General features: G+C 45.6%; 1 protein-coding gene across 3 annotated transcripts in view; it reads left to right on the forward strand.

Moving 5' to 3' along the window:
- Nucleotides 1-12457, forward strand: part of Tnks (tankyrase) — a 246530-nt gene that overhangs the window by 91226 nt on the left and 142847 nt on the right. The window lies entirely within an intron of this gene.

Raw genomic sequence — 12457 nt, forward strand, 5'->3', positions numbered from 1 at the left:
AACTTAGAGCGCAAATTTGTCAAGTTGTCGTGCAAATCTGTAACAAAACTTTCCGAGCAATCTGGCGGCCTGTAACATACTCCGAAAATTGTTTTGGATGCATGTGATGAGGAGCACACCCAAACAATTTCCAACCGTGACGGAATGTCAATCACAAAAGATGTGATATGACTTTTTATGGCAATAAGTACCCCCCCACCAGCTCTACCTATCCTATCTTTTCTGAAAATATGGAAGTCAGATGAGTCAAGCAAAACTTCACTATCTGAGATATTAGGGTTTAGCCAAGTTTCCGTAAGCAGCAAGATATCGCAGTTGCTGTTTTCAAGATAAGAGCACAACTCAGTACGCTTTGAAATAATACTGCGTATGTTGGTGTATGATAAAGTGAAGTTCTTGTACGGAATGGGATCAGCATGTGGCAGGAAATTGTTTGCAAGTGTGTGCGTAGCCGACCTACGCGCGAGCTATTGCGATGCAGGTGTTATTTTGTCATTGATTGCGTCGTACACGTAAGTAACGTTATCGATTCGCAGTTTATCGACTGAAAGCTTGAAAGGCACGTTTTTAGCTTTTCCAAATTCTAACAACTTTTTCCTAGCAAACCGTGTTTGCGGAGCAAAATCCTCACGGATGGCAAAGAGCGTGCCCTTCAGTTTGTGGCCCATTTCCATGATGCTGTGCTTGTCTTTAAAGAAAGCGAACTTTGTGATGATCGGTCTGCACTTATCAGAGTTGTATCTTCCAAGCCTGTGGGCTCTTTCAACTTGCGAGGATTGAAGTGTTATGCCAAGGTGCTCCGAACATAATTGAATAACTTTCTGTTCGGATGAGAACCAGGACTCAGACGGTTCGTCAGGTAGGCCAAAGAAAAGCAGGTTAGAACGTCGTAACCTGTTCTCGGCATCTTCACATCGCGATTCAATAGCCTTTATTTTTTCGCATATGTTGACGCCGGAAATTTGTGACAAGGAAGTCGATGAACCATCATTTTGCTTTAAAGCCATAACGTCCACCTCCACGGCATGCATCCGGGAGGATATCTGCTTTAGTTCGTCATCAACAGATGTCTGCCAAAGTTTCAGGGCGCGCAGATCATTCAGTATTTCTTCTTGTCTGGAATCTATCCTCTGGACAGTGGCCAGGACGGTAGTTAGAACTTCGTTTGTGTTAGGACCGGGATTAGATTCAACGTCACCGGATAGCAATAAAAGCAGGCTATTGGTATACATGCGAAACCAATTCTTACAGCGTTCAAACATAAGGAACAGTTCACTTGGGCACGACACCATAAGAAAGCAACGATTGCTGCTGCGGGGACAGCAAGAGCGGTCTAAATAACTAACCTGTAAGAGCAGACAGGGTAAGCGCTCCATTCCGGAACCGGTGTCGTGCCCCAAGCAAGCCTCTTCGGGAAAATGCTTATATGCGGTGCCTCCCCCGAAGATAGTGGCGTTGATTATCGTAGTCGATGACCATGGTTGCTGGTGTAGGAACTGATGATTATCCACTCCTGGCGGTATCGTCGAATGCACTGGTATTTCCACGGAGCATGAAGTGACGCCGCACAGAAAGGCGGCATCAGGCAGCACGTCTGGAGTAGAAATCAGCAGGAAAGCCTGTAAGAGCAGACAGGGTAAGCGCTCCATTCCGGAACCGGTGTCGTGCCCCAAGCAAGCCTCTTCGGGAAAATGCTTATATGCGGTGCCTCCCCCGAAGATAGTGGCGTTGATTATCGTAGTCGATGACCATGGTTGCTGGTGTAGGAACTGATGATTATCCACTCCTGGCGGTATCGTCGAATGCACTGGTATTTCCACGGAGCATGAAGTGACGCCGCACAGAAAGGCGGCATCAGGCAGCACGTCTGGAGTAGAAATCAGCAGGAAAGCCTGTAAGAGCAGACAGGGTAAGCGCTCCATTCCGGAACCGGTGTCGTGCCCCCTGCATGCTCGTGTTCGTTGTCCAAGATGAAGTGCTTTCCTTTCAAATGTTTTTTTTTTGAGGGGATTAAACACATGTAAATTACATAGGACTGGTGGTCAATTTAACACCCTCTGCTCTCAGAAATTGAACAATGCCTCACTGCACTGCTATTCTTACACGCAGGTCTGTGTCAATTGGATGGCATTCTTTGTAAGCGTGTTCCAATCCATGGCAAAGACTCCAATCGCATTCCCAGACATCTCGCTACATCCTCCCATAGCAGCATAGGCATCCGTGTTAATTCAGTTAAACCCCTTGATAAGATGCATAGTCCGGACAGCAATTCTTGTCTTTTATATGAGGTGTCTTTTATAAACAGGGTACCATGTATGCATTTTTTTATTAACCCTTATTTTACTGTAGGCTTACTGGTGTCTCTTATAAACATTTGTCTCTTACATCAGTGCCTCCGATAAAGGGGTTCGACTGTAGTTATGTTGTTACGACGTTTCGTACCTATTTATTTGAACACCCCTTGTAGCTCCTCCTGTAGGATCCAGTGCATTAGAAACATTGCTTTTACGTCACAACTTGAGGACCATGTAAAAGGGCATGCGTGTGAGCTTGATGGCAACTCTTCATCAGTTTGAAATAGCACGAAAACGAGGACACAGTGTCCTCTTTTTCAGGTTGTTTTCCACTGTTCAGGATTGTTCCTGTGTGATGTGTGGCGAACTGACACTTTGAGCTGGACGCAGTGGTACAGTGTATTAGAAAGGCAACGATTGTTTGAAATATTAGCGCGATACGTAGACGCAGACAGGATAGACAGGGACAAGTGCTTCCTGCCAACTGAAAGTTTATTCATAAAGCTGTGAAATATATAGTGACAGATGAAACATTTCGTAAGCACTCACAATAAAACCAAATTGCAAACCGAAATAAAAAAACTATCTATTTATATCGGCCCCACCTTGCCGACGCCCACTTTGCCTTACAGCGATTACTTAACTCCTATGGCATCTGCGACTGTCCAAAAATGTTCACGAATTACCAACTCACCCTATCAATCATTTTCTCTAGAAGGGAAAGTGTGCCATGCGCAGCACATTCTAGTGGAGGCGATGAGGCCCCCACAGCGAAGGAGCAGCTTTGATGCAGCTCAGGTGCGCTAGGGGGGGCTCAAGAAACATGTTGTGTGTTGGCGCGTGTTGCATTGCCAGTTTGTGCTGTTTACGTGCAGCCAGTACTTTGTTGTCGATACTTTTTGCCACACTGTGCTGTACTTGAGGGAATCAGTGGTGGTGGGGTCTGCGCTTGTCTACAGGAAGGAAAAATCAAAATCACAGGGAGGCAGCAGGTAGAGCAAAATGGTTTGTATTGTGCTGGATTGTAAGAGTGGCTATCGCTCATGTAAGGAGGCGCGCTCTTTGTTTCGGGTGCTGCTTGAAGCTGATCACAGGGAAGAATATACAGCCGAATATCGGTAATTCGGACTTGAAGGGGCCCAAAAATTTGTTCGAATTAATGAAAGCTAAATGAACAGATGCTCACCATGCAGTGGCGCATGGGCATTGAGCTAATACACGAGAAGGAAGTTTCAGAAGACTTACACTTATTCACAAATCACAGGACATTCCTCATTAATTGAAGTACAGTGGAACCCGCTACAACAAAACTCATGAGGCGCGAATAATATTTCGTTGAAGCGAGAGTTTCGTTGTAGTGAAATCGAAAAAATATAGCTGATCTGAGCTAGCAAAACAAAGGAACATTTATTCTTAACATTAAAGAAGTATCCGGTGCTTCCTATTCTTTCCCAGTAGCATCATGACGCGATTCACAGTCATGCATAGCGAGGCCATGGTGAAAACCACGCTGAAACAATGCCTGCAACCGCTTTTGTAAGCGTACCAAACAGTTGCATTAACACGTTAACACCAGCAGCCATCCGCCGTCAAACTGTATCCGACAACGCCAACGTGGAGGCAGGGTATGGTGGAGCGGTGACTTTTGCCTTATTCTATGCCATTCTTATCATCCATCACTCACACCTAGCTGGTTTAGTTGATAATGCGAACCGTCAACCCCTCTGATTAGGTATCACACTGGCCAATCGCTCTGCGGTTGCACGCAGCAGCTGCGGCAACTGCGGCAACTGCGGCAACTGCGGCAACTGCGGCAACTGCATGAAGGAAAGCATGAACTGAGCGACTGAGCTTCAGCTTCAGATCGTCTACGGCTCGAAAGCAAGCCACTGGCAAAAGCGGGGCCATCCTCCATGAGCAAGGCAGTCTCATTGGCGGTGGTGCCAACGCGTGTTTTAGACTTCGTCGACCTATTTTCAGGTTCTCAAAATGCATCAAAGTGCTAAAGATTGGGTTTTCTGTATAGTAATAAGTATCTGAGCCTGGAATTACATCGTGAAATTTTGTTGAAGCGGGACGGCAGAAGAAAAATCACAACGTATCCACGGAGTGAACGATCATGTGGGGGGGCGAAACGTCTGTCAGCCCGTCCGCTTCTGTTCGTCCATTCGTTCTTGCTTCCATCCGTCTGTGCAATCTCCGTGTGTCCATCCATGCGTCCGTCCGTGAGTCCGTTAATCCGTCTGTTCGTGTGTCTGCACGTCCGTCCGTCCGTTTGTCTTCCTTCTAGTCTGTCTGTCCGTCCGTCCGTGCGTCCATCTAGTGAACACTCCAAGTACCGCCATGTCTCATCTCACACTCCCTAAGGCACATATCCACTCCATGAGTCTGTCTATGCGTCCGTCCGTCTGCTAGTCTGTCCATTCGTCCGTCCATGCATCCGTCCATGGGTCCATCTAGTGAACACTCCATGCCATCTCTCTTCTCGCATCCCCTGTGGCACATACCTGCTCCAGCACGGGTATGAGCCACTGGTGGCTACATACACCAACGGAGGATGGATGGACAGACCCACATCTTTAAGGAGCTTTGTCCCTAAAAAGTGTTTGTTGTGGTGACAATATTTATGCATTGACTCCTATGGACTGCTGACAGGGGACCGTGAATTTTTCGTTGTAGCGGAAATTTCGTTGAAGCGGCGTTTGTTGTAGCGGGGTTCGACTGTAATTGATGATGCGCGTGTGCACACGTTTGCCTTGCAGTGAGTCAATCAATTTCGCACGCAGTTTGCAAAGCATTTCTACTTTGGCTTCAGCATTCTCCTGGCAAAAGAAGTTGCGCGTGGCAAAGTCCAGGGCCGACACTCTCTAAAGATGACTGCAACGACTGCGTTCTCCGCTGCTACCCTTTGCGCCGCAGCCGGAGCTGGCCAGCCCATGACAAGAAAGGAGGAGCGTCTCCACGCGGGGAGAAGCAGAGATTAACATTTGAGAGAGAGCGAACACTCCGCCACTGCTTTCTTAATTTTTTTTCCTCACTCTTTTTGCGCACGACGTTGAAAGGAGAAGGGTCCCTACGTGGCAAGAACGAAAAAGGGAGAAGCGTGGCACAAGCGCGTCGCAGATCGGCATTTGAGAGAGCAAACATTCGCTGCAGCCTGTCCCTTTCTTTTCCTTTTTCGTGCGCAGCGTTGAGGTGTCAGAGGTGCCACTGCGGGATCGGGCGTGGTGCTGAGAGCATTTTGGGAGTGTAGTATGTTCGAATTAACCGTCGCAAGTACGTGCGTGTTCGAATTACAGGGCTTTTTCGCCCAGTGTAATACATATAGCTTTGATGGGACCACAGTGTCAGTTCAAATTAACCGGAAGTTCGAATTAAGCGTATTTGAATTAATGAGATTCGACTGTGTACTGTAAAAACCGGTTATAGGTTGAACCGAAACATAGGTTGACCCACTAAACTTTGAATCTCTGAAAAAAAAAAATTTTTTTTAAATCGACGTAATGCGGCACACTTTCACCTTGGTAAATACACAAGATAACTGCTGCACTGTGGTGACATTTCTTTTTATTTGAACACTTAATCTTACGTAGTTCAACGCCAAAAGGCCACTAAGCGCTGTCACTCAGACTCGTCCAAACTTGAGTCCAATGACGTCTGTTTTTCACTAGTAAGGTCCTAGAGTGCATCGTCCTTCGTTCCATGCAATATGTTACTGATGCAGCATTTGCGGAAAGACGGACGTACGCTGCCTCAGTGCAAAGCCCTTCCACTTCATAAATCGGCACACCCACGATGGTGATCCCTTGAATTGCACCCTCGTTAGCCCAAAGTTGCTTGCTATCTTTAGAGTTTTCACTAGGATGCACTCCGCTGTTATAGGTAGCGACACAGCTCCCGGACGGGCTATTATTACTACTTTATAATTAGTTTTTATGTGTGAAGCTGTTGGTGCCAGTAAAATAGCATGCGTCTTTGTGGATGATGGCACTCTTGCATCAGTGGTTCTATTCATCGACAAGAGTGTGGTTGAGTTGGTTGATGTATGCAGCAGGGACAAGGTGTTGAAGGAGAAACCATAATTGTGCTCATGCAAGAATAGTTGTACATTATTCAACTATTTGCCCGTTCTCTCTGGTAAAACAAAGGTTTTGCCAGAAAGGTGTCAGTGGGATGTAGTTTGTTATTTGTTCTGGCTCTAAAACATGATCATTTAAGTTTCTTTTTTTTCCTTTCTCATTTTCTGAAGTTTTTTTTTTCTCAGAAAGAACTGGTAAATTGTGATGCGTTGACAATTCGAGAAGCAAGTGACATGCTGCCTGCATGCCACTGTCATATTGCAGTAAAACACATCTTCTCTTCTGCAGGGGCACATTTCAGCTGACCATGAGACTGCTTTTTTTTTTTGCCTGGCAGCGGCGAGGCGGGGGTGCTTCAGCTGTCGCCCGTTAGTGTCGCTACATTAAATTAATTTTTGGCTCCTAAGGACTGTCGGATTTGTGGCGAAATTGGGATCAGGAATAAGCGCAAGGCACCCGAAGTTTTCGAGTTAACTGAGCTGGCACTAACTTCCGCTTCAAATTATCCTCTAAAATTTACATTGTAAAATACGGGACCACAGAAATTCTGCGAATTAAGTGAGATTTGGAAATATCAAGAGTTCGAATAAATGATGAGGTTTTGTCATATCTTTCACTGCTTGTAAGCCTACTCAAGAAGGTGGTTTTATGGCAGCAGTGGGGCTAGTATGTGGTGAAACAATGTACAGTTAAACCTGGATAGAATGAAATCGATAAATTCCTGGAAAAATTTGTTATAAAGAGGATTTAGTTACATGCAGGTTCGGTACGAAAATTAAACAAAAGGGGGACTGGTGGCAGAGCGAAACCAAAAGACTTATTTTACAGTAAAAAACTGCGTTATTATTGCGATAGCAATTATATGGACACTCTTGGCAAGTTTTTGCCGTCGCTGCCATGTTCCGTAACAAGTCCAGATATATAACATGCCCCCGCGCATCGTAACTTTCATGAGCGGGTAAAAGCGCGCGAGCGCTGCTGAGGCAGACATCAGATGCATCCGCCAATCCCTATTGCCTGGAAAGTGCATAAGATAACATCTCCCACGTGTTAGAACTGCCGTCGAATGCTGAAACAGGAAGTAAACGACCTTTGCTTGAACGAGCATGAAACAACGTGGGGAGGGGGGGGGGGGGATTGCTCGAGTAGCAATAATGAACTTGAATTTTAAGGGTGGTCGCGATCGCTGGCGCACTTGCTATCTCGGCGAGTATCACTGCGGTTTCAACGCGAAGGGACTGTGTGAAAAGAGCACTTCTCCATGGAGTGGCCGTATTTGCTCACACCAGCAATTCGTAGGAGTTCCGCGATATCAAATCCAAAAGAGTTGGCTGCCAGCGTTACTTCTTTTAACATTACAATTTTTTGCTATCGCGTTCATTGCATTGCGTTCAACACGCCGTCGTGTTGCCAGAACTAATCGGCTAATCGCAAAAGCTACCAGCCTGCGGACTTGTGACGTGACGCAAGATGAAAGCGCGTGACGAGTCTACCTCTAAAGATCCGTTGTCATTGTGGTCTCTGAGAGTTTCTATCGGTACCTAATCTGCATCCCCTCGGTAGTGATGACATGGTTGTCCGAAATGAAGAAAAGTCACAGTTTTGCCACAAGAGTGAAGCAATGAATGCGATACCAATAACTTGAAATGTAACGCTGAGTACGGCAAGCAGATGGAAACGTGCAGCGCGTTGCCCACGCACAAATGACGCACGAAAACCACATACACAGGACGAGAGCGAACTAACAATGTTTACCGCTTGACACCTAATGTGCTATTTAAACAAACATGGGGCACAAAATGCAATCAGAAGTACAGCAAAATGCAATCAGAGGTACAGATATGAGTGCGAACTAACAAGTGCCCTAATTTTACTTTATTGTGTTTGAAAAGCACACTCTTTTAAAAAATGGCGCCAGTCCAGCAAGCGAAGTGATTATATTGCGCCCAGCAACTAAACGCAACCGTTCCGGGTAAAGTCAAAGGTGCGGGATTCTTTCCACCGAAGGATAAGCATCAACCCCCCCCCCCTCATAAATGTTGTAAGCCCGTGTGTTCAGATTTGAGTGCACGTTAAGGAACACCAGATGGTCAAAATTTCAGGAGCTCTCCACTACGGCGTCTCTCATAATCATATGGTGGCTTTGGGACGTTAAACTCCACATATCAATCATCAGTCAAGCTGAGTGCCGAGCGCGCGTGTCTTTTTTTTTTTTCTTGAGTTTTCATTTGTATAGACACGTAAACATATACGTTGATTGACGATGGCGCTGGCGGTGATGGCAAATACCCAGCCGAGACCACGGATGGCCGAGACTGTCCATATAATTGCTAGCGCAATAAAAAAGAGCCAAGCTGAACGACATCGGGGGCCACACCATGCGTGCAGTGAAACTATGCACGCACACGGCGTCGAAAATGAAGAGCGAACGACACATAGACACCTCGGGAAAACTTTTCGGCAAAGCGTCTTCCATATGCAGCGCAGCTTCACATATGTGACGCTAACTAAAAGCGTGGCACTGCCAATGTGCAAAATTTTTCTTTTTATTTTGGTTATTTTGGTTTGGAGTGTGTTTGTGGGGAGTGCGTTGTGTTGGAGTGTGTGTGTGTGCCCGCGGCGGCGAGAACGGCGGCAACGTCGCCTCGTGGGTGCAGCCCTTACTGCCTGCCTCGCGCTCACCTGCACGCATTAATGAGCGCTCGCTTTCGCCTAGTGCGTGGTGCACGCCTCTGCCGCCGCATCGCACTTCGTCGTCGGCAGGACAGCCACAGAAGATGCATGCTGGTACCAAAATGCCGAAATGCGGAGCAAAATCTCTAGATTGTCCTTAGGGAAAATTCGTTATATCAAGGTTGTCTCCCGCTGTTACTTTGTTACATAGAGGTCGCAAATACATGTGTTTCTATGTAGCGACGGCAGGGAATAGAAAAACTTCATTATATCAAAGAATTTGTTATATGGCGGTTCGTTATAAGCAGGTTTAACTGTATTCACTAGAAATCAGCACTGTTGCGACGTGACATATTAAGGTTAAAATGTGTGTGCTTTAAATACTGTTTAACCACTTAGAACTTCAGAATTTGATTCAAATGTGCTTGTCGCTTGAAAGCAAGAAAAGTGACACTCACCTACACCTAGTTTCAATTCTTAAATGTTATTGTGCAAGTTGTATTATGACAAAAAGGCTCATTTTACTTTATATGGGAAATATAATATTCAAACTATCTGATTTGAAATTATTTGACAGTTACTATTAGTTTTGAGCTGCTTCAAACCTCAAATTTTCATTGGCCCATCCCCAGTCATCATCATCATCAGCCTGCTCCTTCACACATGGTGCTGTCATGAATTCAGGTGGTTGTGAGTGATGAAGCCAGGCAAGGATCAGTTAATTGCACTGCACATTTTTTAAAAAATACGTGCGCAGTGATTCCACTCCTGCACCAACTGCGCCAAATCATATTTACTGAGCCATCCTGATAATACCAACGGAAATTGCTCCGAACTTGGCCAAAGTCGGATCTGGAAGCATCTATCACCGGCAATAGCCACGCCGGCACGTCATAACGTGCACCTTGTTCTCGGGGACATCATAGGGATAATCACGGCCGTCTCAGCTAAACACAGAACTTTTTGATTGAATCGCAGAGTTATCTGTTGCACCTTGCCAAATTCAGTGCGTCTAAGCAGTCCTGGCACAGTGCAAGTGGAAAGCGAGGCCCGAGCTCCCTCATGCTTGTTGCGCCGGCTTCTGTGGTGTACACACTTTTCCCATGAGCGTTTGTACGCTATGGTCTATAGGAGGACCTTTTGGAGGGCCTAGCAAGCATCGCTGTAGACCAAGCGTTTGGTTATGGGTCTTAGAAGCTGCAGCGGCTAGTTACGCATTGAACTACGGCGTTCAGTTTAGGGTTGTACGAAAAGTAGTCTGAACGGCAGGCAGTCTTGTTCAAGTTAGCCGTGGTGTTCTTCAGTTCTGAATAAATCATTTTTTGATATAAATACCTGTCAATTTAGCTAGGCCAATGGGCCTGTTGAACTGATTTATTAGTTTGAATCACGTGCTTTTGAATGAATGAGGTTTGAAGTAGTCATGGCTTATATTATTATTATTATTATTAATATTATTATTATTAGGCCTTGTATACTTACTGTTCATGCAGGGAAACATGAAGGCATCAGTTCAATACAAACGATGTGCAAGAATGATGGATAAGCTTGTATAGCAGCAGACATCATGTAGGGTTTTTTTTTTTTTTTTTACAAGACAGGTACTATATGAAAATATTGCGACAGTTGGGGGGCTGTTGTTTCACGCACGAGCACTTTGTGGAGGCAAAAATATGTTGCTGCAGCTAAAATGACATTGGCACTACCAAATAATGAACTTCATTTGCTAACTATAGATTATTAATCTGTGGGCAATTGTTCATCCAGTTAAACCTGGACGTAACGAAATTATAAAATTTCCACAAATCTTCATTATACAGGCAAATCTCGTTAATTCAAACACGCTTAATTTGAACTTCCAGTTAATTTGAACTCACGATGAGGTCCCGTCAAAGGTATGTGTATTCCAGTGGGCAAAAACACCCGGTAATTAGAATCCACAAGCACTTGCGATGGTTAATTCGAACATACCGCGCTCCCATAATGCTCTCAGCACCCGCCCAATCCCACGGCGGCACCCGCAACACCTCAACGCTGCGCGCAAAGGAAATAAAAAGAAAAGAAAAGGCTGCAGTGGAATGTTTGCTAAATGTCAAATGCCGATCTGCGACGCGCCCGTGCCATCCGTCCCTACCACGTAAAGACCCTTCTCCTTCCAATGCCGCCCGCGAATAGAGAGAGGAACAAAAAAAGAAAGCTGTCACTGGGTTGAAGGAAAGGAAAAAGCCACTATCTTCTGCAGCCCTTGCCCTTTGCGGAAGCACGGCTCTGCGCCTTGAGGGAGGGGGTCTCGCGCACCTGTGCCATGCTTCCCCCTTTCCCACCCCTGCCGTGTTACCCTTCTCCTTTCAATGATGCGCGCGAAGAGAAAAAAAAAAAAAAGCTGCAGTGGAGTGTTGTTCTCTCAAATGCCGATCAGCTTCTTCGCGTGGAGACGTTCCTCCTTTCTGGTCATGTGCTGGCCATGCCGCGACTGCATAGCGGAGAAGCTCTGCTGCGCTACGCAGTCGTTGTCGTCATCGTCGTCTTTAGATAAAGTGTCGGCGCTGGACATTTCCGTGCGCATTTCTCTTGCCAGGAGAATGCTGAAGCCGAAGTAGAAATGCTTCGCAAGCTGCGTGCGAAATTGATTGACTCGCTGCTAGGCAAACATTTGCAGATGCGCATCACCGATTGCTTCAATTAATAATGGATGTCCTGTGATTTGTGAATAAATGTAAAACTTCTGAAACTTCCCCGTCGTGTGTTAGCTCAATGCACATGAGCCACGGTATGGTGAGCCCTCCGTTTGTTTAGCTTTCATTGATTCGAACTTCTATTATTTCGAACAAATTTTCGGGCCCTTTCGAGTTCGAATTATCGAGATTCGACTGTATAGAAGTTTTTATTATATGCAGTCTGAGCATGAAAATTTGGAACGAAATACACACACAAAAAAATTAAAAACTGAGGGCAGTCTTTACCCTAACATTTGTTTAGCAGTAGCAAATTTTTATTTATGTTGCTTGTTTGCGAGGAATGGCAACATCGTATGATCGCAGTACATAAAGAAACATAATGCTGCTTCGCTGTCGTCTTGGCTTCTCCTTTGCAGAAGCTTGGCTTCTCCTTTGCATACAAAAAAAAAAGTGTCTGAACTTGCACAAAGTCTGAGGCTGCTTCTTTCATGCCGAAACTTGGCTTTTCCTTCGAATGCAGAAAAATGTCAAAGCTTGTACGTAGTCTGAGGCTGCCCTTTTCATGCTGAAGCTTGTCTTTTCATTCGCATACAAAAAAGTTTTAAAGCTTGCACGTAGTCTGAGGCTGCTCCTTTCATGCTGAAGCTTGGGTTTCACTGTGTATGAATCACACTGTTAGTAACTCTTTTCTCAGGAGGCTGGATGGGCAATGTGGAGTTCACAGGCAAATGCT

Source organism: Rhipicephalus microplus, chromosome X, assembly GCF_043290135.1.
Source record: "Rhipicephalus microplus isolate Deutch F79 chromosome X, USDA_Rmic, whole genome shotgun sequence".
NCBI lineage: Eukaryota > Metazoa > Arthropoda > Arachnida > Ixodida > Ixodidae > Rhipicephalus > Rhipicephalus microplus.